The following is a 22,643-nucleotide window of genomic DNA, read 5'->3' as shown; positions in this document are numbered from 1 at the left end:
CGAGGTCCAAAATCCTTAGTCTTGAGTGCAGGAATATCATTGTAAATAATATTTATTTTATCTTGAAGAATATCAGTGTACCTCCAAGATATTTTTAACGCGTCGACACTCTAAAAGTGTTAATAAACTAAAACGCTGTGTCTTTATTCTTGCTACGTCATTATTTGTAACTTGTTGACGGTTTTTAGAGCATCCAATAAATTACAGTTTATAACAGATCTACTTTTTCCCTGGCTTGTTGTACCCCCTTCATTGACACCCTTTTGACTTCACGGAAGGGGTGCTAAGTCCATGACGTGGTCCTTTCCAGAAATGTAAATAGCACCTCTCCTTCTTCCACTATATAAACCGGTATATAGTGTTCAATAAACATCCTGCAAGAGTCTCGTGCCAGCCCAAAAATATTTATAAAGCGCTCAAAAATCTTCAATTTGTGCCATTTAGTTAGTTACTAAATAAGTCTAATCTATGGACACAAAATAAGATATATATATATATATAATATATATATATATATATATATATATATATATATATATATATATATATATATATTCGGGTTTTAAAGATCCAGTATTCCTGCTGCCCCAGTCCCAAGCGGTGTGTTCCACTCCACACCTCGTGCGTGTGAGTGAGAGGTAGGGGTCGGCCATAATCCTCTACTCCTGTAATCCTACATTGTGTCAGGGTTCATTAGCAGCCGGTCCGCGTCCTCCACAGAACCGTTACCATCAGCCTCTCTGACTAAGCGTTCATACTGCAACGAAAATGCTAAATAGTACTCTGAATCGAATTATCCCTCTTGAACGCGCTTTAAAGGGGATACCCTCCGAGGTAGCACAACCTTCACGCCTTTTGTGATAAGACTGTCTTAAATTATAATCGGTATCGTATTTATTTAGACATTTTCCATACATGACTTTCAGATGTTATTTCTTTGGTTTACAGAGTTTAGTACACAATCAAGATGTGAATAGAATAATTCATTTTTCCATAACTTGAAAGAAGCATTACCCTCTGGTTATTGGTGGAAAACTTTTACTTTGGTCTATTCGGCCATATCCAATAACAGATTGAGCTGTGACTCAACTTTCCAGAAAAACTGTTCTTAGGATGATTACATTTATTTTGTTCTTTGTAGCTGCAAAGGAAGACCACTTTTTAGGATTTTTATAATTTCTCTATGAAAGGGACATGCTTAAGATGCACTTAAAGTATGATAAAATATGCCTCTGCATTTCCATGGTTCAAGAGATTAAGTAAGTATTATATATTGACGAACGCAGTCGAAATTAATTACAGCATGGCATCATACATTTCAATGAGGTAAGATTAGGCACAACTAGCTGTGAACTATACATTATTTTATCGACAACTTCAATATGGTAGCTAAAGTTTACAAATAAATACTTCAAGGATCTATATTTTCTTTTTAGGTTAATCATACTGAAGAAAGCAATTAAACAGCTCTAGCTCTTCTATAACAGGGAAGATAAAACGCAGAATACTCACTGGCACAACGAACGGCAATCTAACTGCCAGTCCTAGTAAGACTATTGATGGGACCTACCACAACATTAGTGTATATTCTGTTGACTGATCTTGGTTACTAACGCCTGTGAGTTACTAACGTTAAGTTTCAATTGTCTTTGGTTTGTATTAAAATTTAATACTACTAAATTGCCCGATAAAAGTCATAACGAGTGGATAATTTTAAAGTATCTTATAAACCTAAATTAATTAATCTCTAAATGTGTTGCTAAGCGATAATGTGAGAAAGGTTGGTAAAATTAGGGCAATTATATTCTTTTATTAATGATGATTGAAGTCCGAGGAAGACACTTAATACTTTAAGCTGAAATTCGTCAAAGAGGCTAAAACATTTGATCACAGTAAAATTTTAGAAAATATTAAGTATATAGTATACTTGATCAGCACTGTAATTCAGATAGCAAAGACAAAGTTGCTACCTAACTTTACTCAAAATTGCGCCGCTGAAGACGATTTAAAACAAATATAATGTATTTTAATGACTAATTTTTTTAAAACCCACCATTTTAAACCTGAGAATGTTTGCATATAAGTTAATTGAGAATGCATTCTTTGACATTGTAATATGGTACTAATATTTTTATAGTGGTTTATGGAAAAACAAAAATCAACGACTCATTTTTTCCCAGACTACAGACCGCAAAACATCAAGACTGTAGTTTAATACTATTGTTGGGGGGGGGGGGGGCTGGTGAGAGGCTGTTTTTGTTCTCTTTACATTTAAATACTGTATTAATTTTGTCTCGTTTTTTTAAAAAACATATAGCTACATCGTGTATGCTTATGGATACTCTAAACATAACTTATTGTACCTTGCCAGAAGTGATGTTTTCAACTATTTTTGTATTAATTAATATTTTTATTTCAAGATCAAAAACCTACAATGAATATTTAATTATTTATGTAATGATCGTATAACTGTTGTATAACGATGTCTTTGCGAGGAATATTCCTCGGTTAAACTTTTTCTGATTTATAAAGTGTATATATTTTTATTAAGATAAATATTGTTTTGATTTGATTTAACTCGATAGGGGTTTACGCTTGAACATTTTTACGCTTAAACTTACCCCTCCCTCTCAAAATTCCCCATTATTTTTATTTATACATAACACTCTTTAAGAGGAATTTTATCACGTTTTTATTCATCCCTTGTATGATGGGCCAAGAGGTATAAATAACATATGGTATATTACCCTTTTCCCTCCCTTAATAAAAATCAAATAATAATGTAAAACAAACCTCAAGGTCTGAAGTAAAACTTCTTCAACAATTATTGTATTTATAAGTAATTCAACAGTAATTAAGGTTAGAACATTTTTTCTTGTAAAACACAAAACATACGATTTTGAAATAGATTTAACTTTGCAACAATAAGATGAACATCTTTTTTTAGAACGATGTTTGATTTGTTTTATTTTCTTTATGTTTAATATTTCTTTGTCATATGGATGGTTTTAATTTGATGTGTTGTTACAATCATCCTCTTATTTCACGACAAGAGATGAAGAATAAATATACTGTATACTCTAAAACAAACTTTGTCAATTGAACAAATCACTATTAATATTTTTTTTACTTTTACTTTACTTTACTATTAAGAACAACGTTTTAAGCAATTCGTAAACAGTATAAATAAGTCTACCTAAGTGGGAAAGAAGTATATTACAAGAATTAATAATCCCATTAATTTACTATAATGTAAAATACATATTTTAACCAATAGTGAGTACAGTTTTTTTAGTGAGGCTCGGAGCAATTATAAAGCTCTTTAATACTCCTTTACTGACTCAGCGGGTTCCCTAAACCCACACCCCGAGGTAATTAGTCTATCTGTAGACTTGAACGTGTATACAGTTCATGACCCCAATCTTTAACACCCAAAACTTCGGGATGTTTGTTAAATTTATTTGTTTAACGATCTTCCCTAAGAAAACAGTATAAAACACACACAGAGAATGCTAGGTTCGCCGTCTATTAAATATTTGGAAATGCTCTTGAAACATTGACTTGTGCTAAGGACAAAATTCGTTTTCAAAAGGTACCTTATTAAGGTGGTGTTATGGGATTTGGGTTTGGAGAATATTTTTTACATTAAAGTCATAGCGCTTTAATATAACTTTTCTGAATAAAGTAAAAGTATTAATTTAAAGTATGAAATTAGGAAATTTCGGAATCAAGCCCGAATAAAAACGGCTAAAGATAAAATGTGAATTTTTACAGTATGTACAAGAGCTATAGCTTCAAGGACTAATTGTCGGAATATTTCATGTCGGACTGAATCATATATTTTAAATTAAATATAATTCTATAAAATAACATTTTTTTAATATACTTTCCTACACAAAATTGATTTTGTACAATGAAAGATACAAGTATTAAATGCATTTTTATACACCTGAAATTTCGCGTGGAGTGGACAAAAAACCTTTTTCTGGTGTTTCTGTATTTAGAGAAGTTATTTGGGAGAGCTATGAATTTAACATAATAATATTCAAAACCCAAAATCGATTTTACTAACCAAATACGATGAGTTAATTTTGTTTAATATTATGTTCACTATTCTCCATCTCGGTGATTTAAAAATAACTGTTGTCGCATAAAGTTATCTAACAAGTAAAATGAAGCATTTTTACATAAAGCACTTCATATATTGGAGTTATACCAGTGAATTCATACCGTTCCTGAAACAGAACAAACAACTTTGTAATGTCAGTAAAAATTATAGCGTTGTCATACTTTACATATAACAAAACTTACACTAGTCTACCGTATAGTACGTTACGCGAATATACACTGTAGTGGGTCCTATACTCTCTGCTGCGATAATAGTGAAAGGAGGATTGTGGGGTGGGGAGAGGGGAGGTGTTACCTGATTACTCTCTGAGGCTCCGAGGGGGAGAAACAAGAAGAATTAAGACGCCAAAAAGCTGAACGCACCCCTATTAGCCTCCCTATCCTTTAAAAGGGTAACATTCACACTCAAACGCGCGCGATGTAGATATCTTCTTTCCATAATCTTTGGTAGCGTGTGAAGTGGGTTTACTTACTAGTCCGAGCCTGATTTATTTCGGATAAAGATTAAACTTAATAGTCCGTGAAATTACACTGAAGGAGCACACAACCTGCATTCTCATGAAATCGTTAAGAACATTTCCCCTAAGAATAATGATAATAAAGAATGATCCTCAACCGCGCTAGTTTGGTTGCTGGTTGAATCGGGAGGGTATCAAAAAAGTTAAAGATTTAAAATGATATATTTTTCTAAAATCATATTTATTCGGCTTAAAGCACTCCACATCAACCGTCTGACATGCGACAAAATTGTAATTTCTTTCAGGACCTTTAAAAGTGGTAACATTTAATTTCTTTATTTCATCACTTGTGGAATTAATTGTGCCTTATGGAATATAATTTGAAAGGTATTATGTACATACAGTAATACATTAAATTGAATAGAATGATAACATCCATCATCCCTAATTTGGGAGTGGTTACAATAGAAAAACGTCCTATATTTGGATATATTTGGATCCCATTTTGAAACAAGTAAAGATAAAAATGTAAAACAATTATTTTTCAAATAACAAGGTTTGGCTATAGGAGGTGTATGGCTTAAGCTTAATTATATGTCTATATTATGTTTACATTTGATCTTTTCGAAACTCGAACCAATAACCCTCTACTTCAGGAACACGTTTAAATTTAAACAGATAAAAATAGTTTTAACATGTAGCCGAAAGGTTCTTTCGTGGGTTTGCAATTCATTATTGGTTGTCCTAACTTCTGTGCAGACTATGACATTGATGTATTCAGAAAAAGAGCAGTAAACAAAAGTAAAATGGTTTTATTGTAATTTTATGTGAATATCTCAATATGCTTATACTGTATCTTAAGACTTTGTTTTATTTTATATTGTTCAAACATCTTCATTAGTGATTATATCACTTTTCAATGTGTATCCAAACATATCTACCACTGACGCAATATTTATATCTGAAACAATTAGATTTTAGACTGAGCAACGCCGAAGCTAGTGGCGAAGACCTAGGAGTATCAAACTCCCAATCGCTAACCACGGTTTCGCTATGGATAAGAAGGAACCAATTTTATGGAACTTAAATCTAGGCGCCGGGAGCCAAGAGTAGAGAACTGTACTCGTAAAAGCCAAAATATTAGGTTTCCTTGATATCTATAGTTATATCTCCTATGAAAGAAATCGATCGTCTAATTTTGATGAAAGTCGAAATGGAAAGACATGATAAGGTTAAAAAGTATCATATTACAAAACGATTTTTTTCTCATATCACATTATTGTTAATAGCTTGACACACTGATCACTATATGTCAGACATTTAAATAATAGTTGTATAACCTTCAGGCAGCTGGGTAAAGAATCTGAAGGTAGTCACTTTTAGACAAAAGTCTGTTTCTATAACGTGCCCAGACATTAAATCCAGTTGTCTCTTACAGTTGGATTTCAGTGTAGAATATTAGGCTAAAAAATATTATAACCTCCGCCAAAATTAGCATGACTGACGTCTAATTTCTTTCACAGATAGAATTTTCCTATTCATTTCATGAAAACCTAGGTATGTGTGCTTATGCATGTAAAATGTCTCAGTGCTCATGGACTTTTATTACATGTGGATGCGTTCTTTCAACAGGTCTGTCACAACACAAGTCAATACATCTGCCTGTTCTCTTAATGAAACACCTTGGTATACTTAGATACTCTTAGAAGTAAAACCGCCGATCATCTCTTTTCGTTCATCCTGGAATCAGCCGTAAACGACGGACATCTTAAACGTCCAATACTACCTCGAAGACAGATTTCCATTAATTGAACTTTCATATTTGTACAGGTAGCTTCAGAAAGAGTTGTGACGTGTCAGAAACTAAATTGACATCACCTTGGTCGTTCTCGATTCAAGATCTGAGTTATGTTATGTTGGTAAACAGTCTTGTAGTCTACCTTATTGTTCACTACTGGACCGCTGAGAAACCTTTGCCTGTGGCCGGACTCACCGTTCGGGGGTGGGGCGGGAGTTGACGATGTTTAGTGGCACGAGAGAGGTTGCACGTTTACAATGTAGTTATTCGTGTGTGACGCAGGTGATACGTTATCGTCAAATTCCTTCTGACTTGTTGTGAATTTTGCCTCGAAAGCCAGTGTTTATAATCTTCTCTTGAAAGCAGAATCGAAGTGACCCCACTTCAAATAGGTTTGAATTGTGTGTAACAATTAACGGTGGCTTATTTTGAAGTCCGGTTGAAAGCAATGTTTTGTTTTTTGTACCGGCCGACAAAGTTGCGAAGACAATGTTAATTCTTGCTAAGATGCTAAAATGCTAAGATGTTTCTTGAAGATGCTAAAATATGTCTTCTTCTGAGGGACTATATGAAATTGATGGTCGAATTAAGGATCGAAGAAATCAAATACAGACATTCACTTGCTTCTTAACAGAAACCCCAAGGTTCATATGATGCTTCAGCAGCATTAAATTTGCATCTAATCATAAAAATTGCAGCCTTTCCCAAGCTGAGATGGTGTCCTTTCTATGATTTTCCTCTTCCCTGGTATGATGTGTTCAGGCTTCAAAACTCCATAACCAATCACGATCGGTCGTTAAAGAAGCTTTCTTTCTCGAACAGCTCTGCATGCTTGGATATAACCTACCATTGACGCTGACTGCAGCTTTTAAAATTTATTCTAGCGGCAATGCCTTTTTACATTATTGAGTACAATACACATCATTACAGAAGTAGTTTTTAACCATGCTTAGGTACAACAATATAAACTATAAACATAAACAGCAAGAATGTACGTATAAATATCTTCAAACATATTAGTAAAGAAAACTAAAAGATTAGTATATAAATGTAATACAAAAACACGGTGCAAATGTGTATAATCACATAATAAATATATCTACAGCCATTTCAATAACACACCATACAATAACAATAAATATACTGTAGATGGTAATTCCAAAAACAATAAGTTACAATAGAATTCGAAACGCCAGTGATATTCTAAACCCAAGAATTACTCCCTCATCAGAATTTCAAAAAGACTGGAAGGCCTCAAGGGGATGATTGGTTGAAGGTAAACAGCATAAACCACTAGGGAGAGTTGGGTGCCAAGTTTTACCTTGTGGGACTGAGCCTCAATTTTAGGACATGACGAAGTAATAGATCTGCTTTCAAGATTGCTGTGAAGTACTAAGCCCTCCTCCTCCACCTTACTGGTTAGGCTGACACCTAAATATTTTAAACTGACACATGCACAGTTCACCGCCCGCTACGAACGAGTCGAGTTTAATTTATAGGAGTCAAAGTTGTATGAGGACAATGTTTGACTGATTGGATTATATCTTGTAATTTAGGTTTTACACCACTCTAATAATAACAAGCGAGTACATTACAGTTGAAAAATTCTGTTTCTTTAGATTTTTTATTGTCTTGGGGACCGCACAGGTGTACTTAATAGTTAGATCCTGTTCACCAGCTGCTGTACTGGCTTCAAGCTACTAATCTCAAAACTTCTTAACCGTTCACTTCCATTTATCTCGCTGAATATTTGGTTTATGTTTCAACTGTGAATTAATGGATCCTAATAATATAAATGCGAAAGTGCCTTTATTTGTTTGTTTGTTTGTTTTGCATTCACTATTCGCATAAACTGTTCAACCCAAGAAGTACACATATAAACTGTTCAACCCATTGTACTAAATTGTACATGTACATTCTTAGGGTGTCTAAGATGAACATGGGCCAATTATTACTTCGTAAATCCTTCCGAGCTACGCCGTACTGGTCTTTAAGGCATAACAAAAATCCATCTTGGTCTCTAAAGTTGTATAATATGAATTCAAAGAGCCAGTTAAATGTACTCAACTGTAAACATGGTATTATGACAGCACGGTCATATGTATAACTGCTTTAACCAATATTTTCTATTTTTTACATTTATAAAGTGAAAGCATAACAATACTTTTTATTTCAACATCGTGAAAACAAAGCAAACAATATTATTTTGAGTCACAAAGCAATATATGAGACACAATTTTTATGACAGAAAATCGTCGAGGTGACATCGCATCCATTTCTCACTGATGAAGTTATACGATACTGATTAGGTATGTTGATAAATGATATAGAATTGATATAATTCCTAAACTGGACCGAGGAAATAGTATGATATAACGAACATGGATTAGGAAGCAAGAGCATGTAATTTATTGTATCATGCATTATCTTTGCATGTGGATTGCAACTGTTAAAATGTAAGTACTGAAATGTGTTAGTATTATTGATGTAGATTTTGTGTTTTTTTTTCAATAACAATATTTCAATAGCATTATTAAAAAATTCTATATTTGTCAAATTGTACTGTTTGTCGGGGCAAAATAGCAAACCTCCAATTTTGTGTAGGAAATACCTATAATACTGTAATTAATTTGAACTTGAAATGCAAAACCTTAAATTTGAATTGTACACATTTTTGCTTTACTTTTAGTCCTCTTATTCATGAACACTGTAAAATGGATACCTGATGCACGATACATGACTAATTCCATGTAAAAAATATCATATAGGTCCCTATCATATTACATCACAAGTGTTTTCAAAATTTATACTTTTCTTAGAATTTACTCTACATTGATCTAACATAGTTCAAGTGTTACTAAAATCGTGGGAACTATTCAAACAAACACGAAATGTTGCATAAAAATTGCGGGCAAGAACTAGTAGAACAAGACCAATCGACCTCGCATGTTCATTATGACTTCTAATACTTGCAGTTCGCAGCGAAAGTGTTATTAAAACAATCCAAAAAAGTCAACATATGAAGGCTTTTGACAGTACTGTGACTTATGATATTGAATGGTGCTAAATATGTATAACCTTAATGCTACCATTACAATGAAAATATCGTTAACATATGGCGTTTTAACAAATAATCAAGGCTGATGCAGAACAAAACGAAACCCCACTCAGTACAGAGTTAGAATATATTGAAGTAGTTAAGAGGGTGAAATAATTGTTATACCCAAAATCACATTGGTGTAGATTTGACTGAAAATTGTGCACTTTGTACAACTAGAGTTTTATTGATTTTTGTAAACATGGTCCAATAAAATAAACGCATGTAATCGTAAAAACGTTAGTTAAAACGTTGTGAGAGAAATACAAAATAAAATCTTCCATAGGATTGCAGGAGTTTGACTAATGTAAACTCACAGTTTGTTAATGGACTAAGAAATGTTGTCGACTTTATTAATGCTAAGTGTGCGTATTCATATTTATAAAGTGAATAAGTACGCGGAAAAAATTGATAATTCATTCAACGGATTCTTGTTGATGTGTCTTCCATTAGTTAGTTAATCTGTTTCTTTACTCAACTGCATTAAAAAAAATATATTGATAGGTTAAAGTGTGTGCAATTTTAAAGGCAGTAGTAAATCCATTTGTGGTCCCCAGCTCGTGATCAATCGGTCCATAAGTCGGCTGGCGTGGACCGCGGACCACCGTCCCCCGCATGGCTGCCGCGGTGATGTACTGGAGTATAATAGACTGACTATGGCGGCCAGGTAGACTCCGCAGCTCCAGTTCCAGCTCCAGCTGCTCTATTGTGGCCGTAATCCTCTGCATATGTCGCCACATCGCTTTCAAAGCCACTGACAAATTGCCATTTCGGCGTCGAAACGTCTGTATACAAGGGGTCCCTAAGCCAACAGGGTGCTCAAAAACACCGCCCCTTATCTAGAACACGAAACCCTCATCACTCGGACCTTCTGTGGACTGCCTTCCTTGGAATCCTTCAGAGTTACCATTGTAAGTGTGGCTAGAGACCGATAACAGCGGCGAGTGCATCTATTCTTTACTAGGTAAATACTCATTTTAGCAAGGCGGAATATCGAGAAAATGAACGAGCACAGTTCAACCCTTCACAGCCGTTAATAGTTTTATATTCTGTGCATACATTATTACTAAATTTAATTTTTATAACATTTTAGAAGTTCAATAATACTACGCTGAATTCCAACACTTCATTATAACATAAGTAATTAGATCTCTTATCATTGTGTAATAGCCCTCATTTGATAAGAATTTGTTGTTTTATTACTTTTTATAATTGCAGTAAAGTAACTTATAAACCAGGTTAATATGTAAGCACATCTCTATTGAGAGCCGGTTTCCTATCGGGCGAGACAAAAATATAAACCTTTGATAGAAAACACCAAGGGTTTATTACTAGTTTTATTACGGCTATATTACTTAGCCGACAGCAAATTTCATATATAAGAACACAACCTGTTTTTTTTAATCGATAGAGGAATTTTCAATGAAGAAAACAATCGATCGTCAGCTGTGCTGGTTTTACTGGAAGTCGAAATAAAAGAGTATCAAAAGGGTTAAAATATGATATTATATTCCTACAGGTCATATTTGTCTTACCTTGACATACTATGACATATCAACCACATCAATAAATGTTAAATTAGCGTCAACTTACCATATACTGACATCCTGCCTGAAAGCAGCAACTTCCATTTTTTATCTAATTGTCTGAATGTGATATAGCTATTTCACGTTCTCAGATTGACAAACGTTTCACAAAGAGTCGAGCCAAACATTTAAGATTTAGCTCTCGATAAAATATATAGTTCATTCTTTTACCGTTTCTTACGGCTCTAAATTCTGACCTATGGTTTTCTAGTTTCGTATTTTTCTAAATTTTTTGTTGTTGACATATTTTTCAAAATAAAAATGCATTGAACTGCCATCGAATTTTTAGTTGAAATATAAGGACAGACACTTGAAATACTTACCGTTCTTCTTCGGTTATCGTGCTTACAACCAAAGCAATAGTTTAACTTTATTTTAAATGTAACAGCTGCTCATACGAAATTTACCTTCATCGTATACATGGTAGATGTTATGTGCCAACAGAAATATTTCAAAACAAGTATAAATTATTAAACGAATATATTCTTTGGAAACAAAAAAAATATTTAGCCATTTTTATGAAGATATTGCCAATAATACAACCAGTATACGAGGTGGAGACAGTGTTCCCAAAATGTAGGATGTAATAGTATACACATAAAATTGAGTTATAAACGTACTTTGAATTCCACAACTTTCCATCTATATGTCTACGTTCTTTACGTAAAATATATATTATTTGACATACACACATAAAATATGGTGGTAAAACATAATGATTCTATTAACATTTGATATGGCTAACTATGATGAAGAAAACACAAAAATATATTTAACCATACTTAAATAATGAACACGATCAAATTTGTAGCGGGAAAAAATTACTGATTACAAAATACAATAATGCAATTTTTAGACACTATTGTAAAATAAATTTAACAAACCTTGGATGGAAACAACAGAACAATGCTGCCAGGCGTAAAACCTTGCTTGGTTTTTATCAACTCATTACTTCTTTTTCATTCAATCTCTTGTTTCTTATAACAAATTTTATTTCTCTGTCGAGTCAGAAAGACTGAGTGGGTTAATCACTTCCGTAACGACCAGCCTCAACTCCCACGGAGACCATTATCTCGGTTATATACAGGTCAATAAACAAGCTCTCGCCACAAAAACTGGTGAGTTCTTATCTACGTAGTACTCATTACACTAAATAATGGAGTTTTTGCAAATAAACAACATTGTTCCTGTTCGTGGTCAATTTATTTCATTTTCGACTTGTTTTTTGTGTGTTTTTATCACGAATAGTAGTTTATAATGGTTTTTACTTAGTGTAAAAGTAATATAATAAAATAATTTTACAATAATATTACACACAAAATATGGCTTGGTTGGATTATTATTCTACATCATTAATACACCTACATAATTCCCTTGTAGAAACGTAATCTTAAAAATATTAATAGACTTTCTTCTCCATAGAACGTCTTGTACTCTCCAGAAGAAATGTTCACTTCTGGCTTCTTTATGCTTTGCCATTAAACAAACCTACACTGGGTACAGGACTAACGACGTGTCACTTCTTGACTACCCTACGGATGTACATGAGCGGCACTTCTCTATTTGCAAATGTCGAGATATTAAGGTACGAGGGTGGATTAATAGGTTGAATCTAGTGCGGAGGATGGCTGTTGGAGTGGGTGGAATTCCCCTATCGTTAAAGGCTGTTGTTGCAACATCCTGTCCGCAATGCCTGAATTACCTATCCTGAATATCCTGTCAACCGGAAGCAAGCGCAAATTAATGTCCTTTTAAGACAGTACAATAAGGGGTTTCTCAGCTTCTTGTTCCAAGTGAACAAAACTAGCCACATCTTCTATGTGAAGAGGAGACAAGAGACAAAACTTCCAAGTTTTCTTAAGTGTCCTTGCAAGGCAAGTTATGCTTAAATTAGGGTCGTCTGACCGCCTATGCGATAACTCATCGTAGAAAGACTTTTAGAGACTTTAAATTTGGTATATGGATTCATTTTTGTCCAAGAAAGAACTATATTGATTTTGGCGTCAAAAATCAAAGAGCGTTAAGTTACCCTTTGTTACGTTCTGTCGAGTCCATATTATCGGTTTATTTGTATTCTAAATTAAAACCACTTATCAAAGGGCACTTTCTACGGATTGAGCGATTTTTTGTTATGAACAGTCAAACATGTTTCATGTAAATGTTAACCTATCTTTGCACATTCCAAAAGATAGTGATGGGAAGCAATTGATAAACCCTTCTAATTTGATCCAAAATCATAATTTTTGGATGTCACCTAGCCTCTTCATTTTTAATAATCCATCAAAACATTAGCTATAATTTCATTATAACGGATTATAAATGGGAGAGAAAGTTTTGAATAAGATGGTGATCAGATTATAAAACTGCATTTTGCTTTGTCAACTTCAAGGTATCGTATTAGAATACCATTGTGTCTTTTGAATAATTATAGGCAATCCCGTGTGTCAGTCATGGGTGCAGACGTGGCCATGACCTTCTCGTGCAGGAACATAAAACTCCAGTGATGTATTCACCAGAAAGTAAAAAATTACCTCACTTACTAACTTGCTGAAAAGTCTCTTGGACCAGTTCCCAGTTTTATTTACACCGCCCACTAAACAATGGCGGTCCAGCTGAAATTGTCATTCAAACTCAAGAAATGTTCCTTTTGGAAACAGCTTTTTTATGAATGAATTCTAAAGGAGACAAATTTTAATTTATCTTATCCTTCTACCAGTACTGTATTTTGGTTTATAACATACTAACGTTATAGTTACTATAACCGATGCACGATAAATACAACACCGGATTTGATGATATTTTATGACGATTTATGCAGTGAACAAATTATTATTGTTGGGAATTAAAATTAATGAGATAATCTCTTACCTCAGATAGTCAGCAATTGGGGCGAGAAGGGTATGTAGGATAAGGTAACAAGTGAGACGCAACGAAGAGGCGATAATAAGCTCTTTGCTGGAATTACTGAAGACGGTGACAATGTGTACCTACTTCGTAATTGTGATGCAACTGTGCATAGCTGTTATTTAGAGGACTTCCCACAATATTCTAATTGTCTAGCTACGTTTATAACTCGAGACTTTATAAAACACATCGCTAAACCATAATAAAATCTCTAAACTTCGTGGGTCGAAGGATTTAAAAAATGCCACATTAACGCTTTGCTTAGAATTGCTCAAAGAAGTTTCATGAGAAATATTTTATATAAATATAAAGTTTAGAATAAACACTAAAACCTCCTGTTCTTTGTTTTATTCGCCAGGTATTGATATCTTTCATGTTAATTTTAAAGGAAAATTTGTATAATAAATTCACATTTTCACTCCTCCAGACTTCGATGCTTGCAATACCCATAACAATTTAACTATTGAATTTCGGTAATATGGAATGGAGCTTAAGAATGGAATATATAAAATCTGTTCGTTATAAGTAATTAAGATGACAAAATCTTTTTTAATTTTCTTAAGTATTATGGAGTAGCCTACACCTTTCTCCTGCGGCACTCCTTTTGCTACCATGTTGATTTCGTTGAAGGATAGGACATCCCTTCAATTCATGTTCTGACATTTGGGATTTTATAAACAATGTGTATCAACCACCAAGTAAAACAAGTCTACCCAGCAAATTCCACAGCAATATTACCAAAACTAGCACTAACATTTCCGTAGCGGTTTTTGTCATGTCTATTATTTTCTCAAAGATGTACTGAGAATCCAAACTATTTGTTTTTAAAGTTCTTCCTTGTGATTGTAGATTTCCTTATTTTCAAAAGCGATTATTTTAGAACCAGAACAGGCTCCTCCGGAAGGTGAGCACCTCAACACCGAGTCTAACAATCATTTCATACAGTGAGTATTATTGACTGATAAACTCCATGATAGAGACTTTCCGTGGAAGAGTAGCGGAGGGCTCACTCAGCCAGGGGACCGTGCGTCACTGTCACCCTCCCCTACCCCGGAGTATTTACATTATCTGCCCTGATTATCCAACAATGGCGGCAGGAATCCACGGAATCTCGCCAACAAAAGTAGATTACCACGAGCAGCGGCCCACTGACAGCAACGCCAGCGCTCAATGCGGCAATGTGAACAAACACAGCTATTGTGCCACTGACTGTTCTGTGTATCCCTCTGGCCGCTTTATTTGTTCTGTGCTCACTCCCTGCACCGTTGGAGGTGATCGGAAATTGCTGGAAACTCTTGAATGAAAGGATGAGTGGAGTTAGTAAGGCACCATTGGCAGGGCTGTTCAAAACTACTAAAAAAGAAGAAGAGAGATAGAGCACAGAAAATAAATAACGGTTTCCACGGAAGACTGGAATGTAAAGTAAACACGATGCTGAAAAAATATGTCTTCATTGTTAATGTCAATAATGATAAACCAACATTGTAAGAATACATTATTACTATACTGTCATTTTAAATCGATTTAAATACAAATTATTACCATTGTATTCAGTTTTATTCAAAGTAGTATATAAATTACAAAATATTCTTTCACTTCGCGTTCTTTTATTACAGATATTTCATTAGTTACCCTCCCTAATTATATAAGACGAATATACAGGGTGTTTGAAAAGTATGGGTACGGCTTAATATTTAAAAAACCATAGGAGATAACATCTATAAACTATGCACAGTGTCATATGGCTATGTAAACTATTTTTCCTTGCTATTACCATGACATGCCAACCATGGGGGGACGGCCCACAGAGGAAAACGTGGAAATCTTAAATTGAAGCATGGGTCGAGTGATATAAGTGTGTATAATAAAACTCACTTACGAGTTAGTTTTATTTATTGTGTTATAAATTTATGACATAATTTGCTAATTAAAAAAAGTCAGTGAAAACACATTGGTTAGTAGAGTGAAACGCCGCCAACCGCATCAGAATACGATGATCCAGTCAGAAATGGCAGCGCATAATGTACTTCACAATGTGTACCTAAAACAACCCGCCATTTCTGATTGGATAAACCTTTTGAGATGCGGTTTGCGGCATTCAACTCTAGTAAGTGAGCTCTTTCAAATGAGGTATCATTGACCCATGCTTCAATTTAAGATTTCCATGTTTTCCTCTGTGGGCCGTCCCCCCATGGTTGGCATGTCATGGTAATAGCAAGTAAAAATAGTTTACATAGCCATATGACACTGTGCAAAGTTTATAGATGTTATCTCCTATGGTTTTTTAAATATTAAGCCGTACCCATACTTTTCAAACACCCTGTATAGATCATTGAGAAACTATATCACTCGTTCAAAAAGTCACTGAAAATTCGTTAAAAAGTTCAGATATCAGCTAGTTAGTTGGCGTCCGCACATCTGAGGCTGTGCTCTATCAACAAAAAGCTAAAGTTAATACTACATTATAAATAAGAACTTCGTTACCAATCAAAAAATTTGTTTCATTTTTTAATTTTACAATGCGAATGTATTGTTATAAATATATGTTCCCTTGTGTATTTATAATTACTAATGGTTTATAATTTTTCTCAGATTAGGACTCAATTCTCTGACAGCGTTAGATTTCAGACTCTGTACCAAGAGGAGGGCGAACAGGAACTAAACTCAGCAATGACATTAAAATAAGGTAAATTATTAAAATAAGGTAAATTATTAAAATAAATGATCTGGTAGTTTCAATAAAAAAAGAAAAATACATTATAGTTATTTTTATTTATTTTTTTATAGATGTACGTGTGACCAAGTTCGAGTAACATGCAGAGAAGGGAAAGTGTTTTGCTCTATTTAGTGTTCATTTGTAAAAACATTTTTTTGTCAGCTTAACACTTTCTTGAATGAATCAAGTTAGTTCACTAATACACCAATTAAGACATATTAACATACTATTTAAACAGTTGCTTTGACTGTAATACAACTATGATAAATGTTCGCTTAGACGGGACAGAGCCTGTAAGTGACCTGAGTATCAATATGTAATCAAAAGAAAGTCTAAAATTTTTTCAAAACTGAATGCTAAAATAGATTTCCATAAAATACCGTTATGAAATTTAATCATATTATTGACTTTATGATTTAAAAAGGAATGTAAATTCGACTCACAATGACAGTTCTAGTTGTTTATTAGTATCGTTAATTACAAAGCAACATTCAGTAACATTTTTCTGTACATTTTCAATCCAGTAAATAAAATAATTCATGAATGTAATGAACAATAAGGGCAGCAAATTATTAGTAAATTATTTCAAGATAAAGAGCATGAATCCATTGGTTGTATTTTAAACTACTCTGAGGAAATATACAATTAGATTGGAACGTTTTTAATCAGAACATTTTCATTCTGTTTGCGTTTTCAAAACATTTATATATATTTTTGAATCACGAATACAACTTTGTCGCTGAAAAAATGATACTCCCAGATTAGATTAGCAATTTAGACTCACTCCGATCTATAACATCTTCACTCTACTGATTACTTTGATCATTTTTATTAACGAAATAAACAACAAGGAACATTATTATACCCCTGTATTCTGTGTAGAGCCCGATTCAACGCAATTAATACACCGTACTGTTAATTTACTGCATTAAAAATAATGAAGGCTGTGTATGTGTTTGCATACTTTCTAATATTCTTAATACATTTATTCACTTCTTCAATGTTTTATAAGTAAGAAATTTATATGGAGCTCTGATTATTATTATATCTTTTTAATTAATAAAATCGTTACATATATGCAACGAAACGGTGACCAGAGGCTCCTCTCATATGAAAAAGAAATATGGCCACAATGATTTCATTTTTAAATATATATTGCATCTATATTAATATATAAACTTAAAATTAATATTTTAATGTAAATCTGAACCCCAATTTAGTTCTTAAAATAAGATTTTAATTTTCTGAAATTGTTGAAATTGATATTACCTTATACAAGCACTTTGTTTGAATATTTACTTCATAAGACGTGACTGGTGAATGAAAAAACTAATTTATTTAATTCATAATATAATATTGAGACTTAATGTGCCATCTAGTTTAGGAGATTTGAGCATTTATGGGAACACCGGTGCTCCCCGAGTTTACGTTCCGACTTTATGATGCCCCTAGAATGGGAAATTGACATTATAATGTCAATCTGACGTGCACGAGTTTTGACAGTTCATATAGGACTCATATAATTCATATCAAATTCATATATAACATTTCAAACAGAAAGCACTACTGATTTCAATGGTGAAAATTGCTTTGCAGTTTTGGTAACAATTATGTCATAGTGACGTCTTAAAACTTAATAGAAAGATCGTCTTCAGTTAGCCATTTTGAAAATTAGTTATATATCATGTGTATGGATTATTACGTTTGTTTATAGCTTTTTAAAGCCTTTTAAGCTATACTTTGGTATATTTACGAAATATTTACTGTAACTTTTTTCTTGCAATTATTGAAAATAATTGTACCTATAGTAACATATTTAGGTGCATAACAACACTTTTCTAAAATAAAATTAATTATTTTGTTTTTTTTGTAATGCATACAATTCTATAAATTTTAGTGTGTTTTGGAATTATTTATTGTAAGAAATATAATTTAGCAACAAATTTAGCCTTTCGAGTACTATTTGTGGGTTTTTACAATATATATATATATATATATATATATATATATAGTAAAAATATAATTTCTCTTTAAAACGTTTTTTAAAGAGAAATTGGATACCATTATATATTTTCTAGATAACATAAGGAATAAATTGGTTTTCTCAGATTCTAATATTTGTTATATTATCACAATTTACCAGGACAGTCCCAACATTTAAAAATAAAATTTAGTATAGTAAATTTGTTTGACGGCTTATGCATAATGTTTTCATACCATAATTAATTATCTCCACATTTTCCTGAAAAAATTATGTATTACACATATAGGCTTATGGTCAAAATGTATTTTTTACAAAATGTTAAATTACAGGTAAAAACACTCAAAAGTGGCCTGACATCTGTGGAAAAAATTACTGCCAGTTCAAGGGTTAAAGCTAGAAACTACCGGAAACTCATAAGAGAGGCACATCAAAGAATGCCAAAACAACGGAGTATTTAATGAACCTACAAAACACAAAGAGGCATTTGAAGTCTCCACGATTCTTTACAGAATTACAACTTTGCTGCCCTGTAACCGTTTGACCCCAAAATCAATAGACTTCTTTCTTAGACCAAGAGGCGCCTGTGTGTGTAGTAGCTTTAAGTCTCTAGGATCTTTCTATCGATAATTATAGCAAAGACGCACACGGTTGTAAGAAGGACCTGTAAGAAATGGCTCCTTAATAAGATACGGCAGAGTTCCTACTTACTGGGATTCGTCTCTCTGAGCACGATGGAGAAAGGCTGACGCCAGGGAGGAATTACTTCACTTATGAAAAGGATGCATTGTGCTAAGCTATTATTATTTTTCCATAAACTGTTGCCATTTTTAGTAATAGTCGCGAAACATTAGTTGTAGTATTTGATTAGCCTAAAAATGTATAATTTATTAATCGTTTAACATTTTTAAAAGGAATGTTTTAGTTTCAATTCATATGTTCAAAACATTTTTTTACATTTTTAACAAATATTACCAGGTTTTTTAGTTGGTCCATAAAGCGGTTGTTTTTTGTTACCTTATAACAGGGGTTTGAAAAATCAGATGACTCACAATCCAAGTTGTTCAGCGCGCTAACCTGAATCTTGATATTGTTTCAGTAGAAATAAATACAAAAACATACCCGTTATTTATATTTAAACATGACAGTATTAATGTTAGTTTATTATTTAATAAACATTATTTAGATTTTTACACCAAGAATAAAAACCATTGTTCACCACACAGAGCAAAGTGTCTTTAGGCGCTTAATCGTATTTCTGACCTCGGCTTCTACTCGTTCGGGAAACACTATAGCGCGCCGAAAACAACCACTTCAGCTCCTAGTGATTAAAAAAGCTATTTCCAATCTTGTTTTTTTAGAAGGCTATTTATTTCAAATAGGTATTACAAAGCTTATACTTTCTATGAATCAGTAATCTTTGAAGAACATTTCTTTTAGTGTTGTTATATTGTTGGCTTACTGTGATAATGTCGTCTCATTACGTAATATTATCTCATTAGTAGAGTTTAGTCTCCTACACTGGGTGGGCTGTTACTGGAAGAGAGAACGAAGTTCTCAATTTTCAATTGAGTACGCTGTAACACGGTGATAGCTTAAATATGTTGTCTGTATGTGTCTGAACAGACGAAACTTTGTTCAAACAGCTTGTTTAGACGGAAAAATAAGAAAACATTCATCATTCATATAAAAATGAGGTTTCGTGCAAAATGTAGACTGCATATGAAATATTTCTCGATATATCGCCTCATGATACATTCAAATTTCTTTAATAAATTGGGTTCAATTAGTGGTTAAATAATAAAATTCTACACACACCAAGTCGCTATAAAATGACGTTGTATGTGTTAGGATAGTTAGAATACATATGTCAATATTTGACATTTTTAAATCTCTTACGGGCGTATTGAGTTTGTTTACAAATTTAATTATTATGCTATTTTCTCGTTGCCAACATGATTACAGATAAGATAGATACCCATAAGACTGTTTTACTTGACAATAATTGTACAAAATATAAATATGGACTTAAGGCATACAACTATGGGGTACTGCCAGCAACTACAACATATAAATCGTTCAGAGGTTTCAGTCAACAATTTTAAGACAAATTGTCGATGCTCTAAGGTACACTTCAAATAAAACTTTACATTACGATTTAAAATTTCAAAAAGTAAGACAAGAAATTACTAGGTAAAGTAAAGAATATGTAACCAAATTCAATAACCTTCCTAATCATGTGGCAGTCAATTTAGTAAACAATGCCTGACTACGACTAGACTTCCTGACTGGTTTTGATACAAACAACTGACATAACGTAATCATGTATGCTGATGTGCATCAAAATTATTAATCTTTTGTACTATCATACAATACTTTAGCCACAAAGTATTTACTTAATATATTGTATACAAAGTATTTTTTTAAACGTATTTCTTCACAAAAACTGATAGAGTTGTTCTAAGATAGGATACATATCTGTGTCTTGTGCCAAGTGCTTGACACAGCTTGACGACAGTACGACCAGAAATTTGCTAAACATCGGCGCCTTCTCAAGCTGATGTAATTTGTTGTAGGCGCCGTCAATAAAGGTAATTTGTCTATTTAAGCTGTTCACCTTGTGACAGTCCTGGCAATACAAAATTTACTAAATAAACACATTCTTATAAATATTACTCCTATAACATTAACATAATATTGCCTACTTTGCTTAAGTATGCTGTGTTTTCTGGTTACTTTAACCGATTATAAAGTAAATTAGGCGTTTTGTTCGGATTAATCTTTCCGGCGCCTTCTTGCCTATATTAAATAAAGTTATAACCAGTCTAGTTTATTTCAACCTAAATATATGTTTGGGATGAATTTTCAGTTTTCTGGATTATGTTTCTATAAATAACGCAAGGTAGTACACCACACCACGTGTCGTAACAGTCTTCGTTAAGGCTGCTTCCAAAATTTCAAATCTGTAATTCCTTTAATTCTCGAGATGTCCTGGGCACAGATATACAACATTGCAATCATACAAAAAAGACGTTGGAACGAAAATGACGCTCCATAGGAATCATTCTTTTAGAAATGAAGTTTCATTCACAATTTCATGTATGTAGGTCAGTTCGTTTTCGAGATATCGTGCAGTCGGACAAACAAATACATACAGATAGATGGAATTTTTCCAGCCCCACGATTAAGAGTCTTTGCTAAGCTCAGCCAATAAAGCTGCGAATGTTTTTTTAATTGCCAGAATTAAACGTACTTTGCATTCTGATCCATAGTCGAGTGGCCGATTAGGCGATTTAGTAGATAAAAAAAGACAGAACTGATTTACATTATTTTCTTTTCATTCGAAGGCTATTTTTAGAGCTTGGCTCGTATGCATCAAGTTTGTCTCAAAATTACATGTTTCCTACACCTTATAAACCACTTCAATTCTTGTAGAGGGCAAAACTAAGGTGGTTAAAAATAAATCACATTTGACAGTTGAAAATTATGAATTCAGTTTTAACCAAATATTAAAACAAATAAAGCCCTAAAACTGTATCTCCGCAAAAAAAACTTCCTAAAACTGACATGCTCTGTAATTTATGACATGGTTTTATATTTCTGAAAGTGATAAATTTTTCTCGATTGTAATAAATTTACCTATTTAACGACCACGCTGCCAGCTTAGTGATTATAGGTTGAATCTGTGAGTGATTTATATTCTCTGTTGGTCCTGACTTCCTGTCCTTGCTGGATGACTCACGGAACTCAGCACTCAGCCAGATACCGGTAAGTGGACGTGGTCGTCAGGTCCACCCTTTCAAGAGTGTGGTTTCGAGGTCGTTTTGTTAATTATTGGCCTCTCTTTAATTTATGCTTATCGATACAAATTTCACACTTTGCTGCTAAAGTGCTGTTTACGTACTTCGCTCTGGATCGTATATCACTCATGCATTGCTAATTCATTCTGTTCTATTAAATTAAATTTTATTAACA

The sequence above is a fragment of the Homalodisca vitripennis genome, chromosome 5 (genome assembly GCF_021130785.1).
Source record: "Homalodisca vitripennis isolate AUS2020 chromosome 5, UT_GWSS_2.1, whole genome shotgun sequence".
NCBI lineage: Eukaryota > Metazoa > Arthropoda > Insecta > Hemiptera > Cicadellidae > Homalodisca > Homalodisca vitripennis.
The sequence above is the reverse complement of the archived record's forward strand: the minus strand, read 5'-3'. Positions refer to the sequence as shown.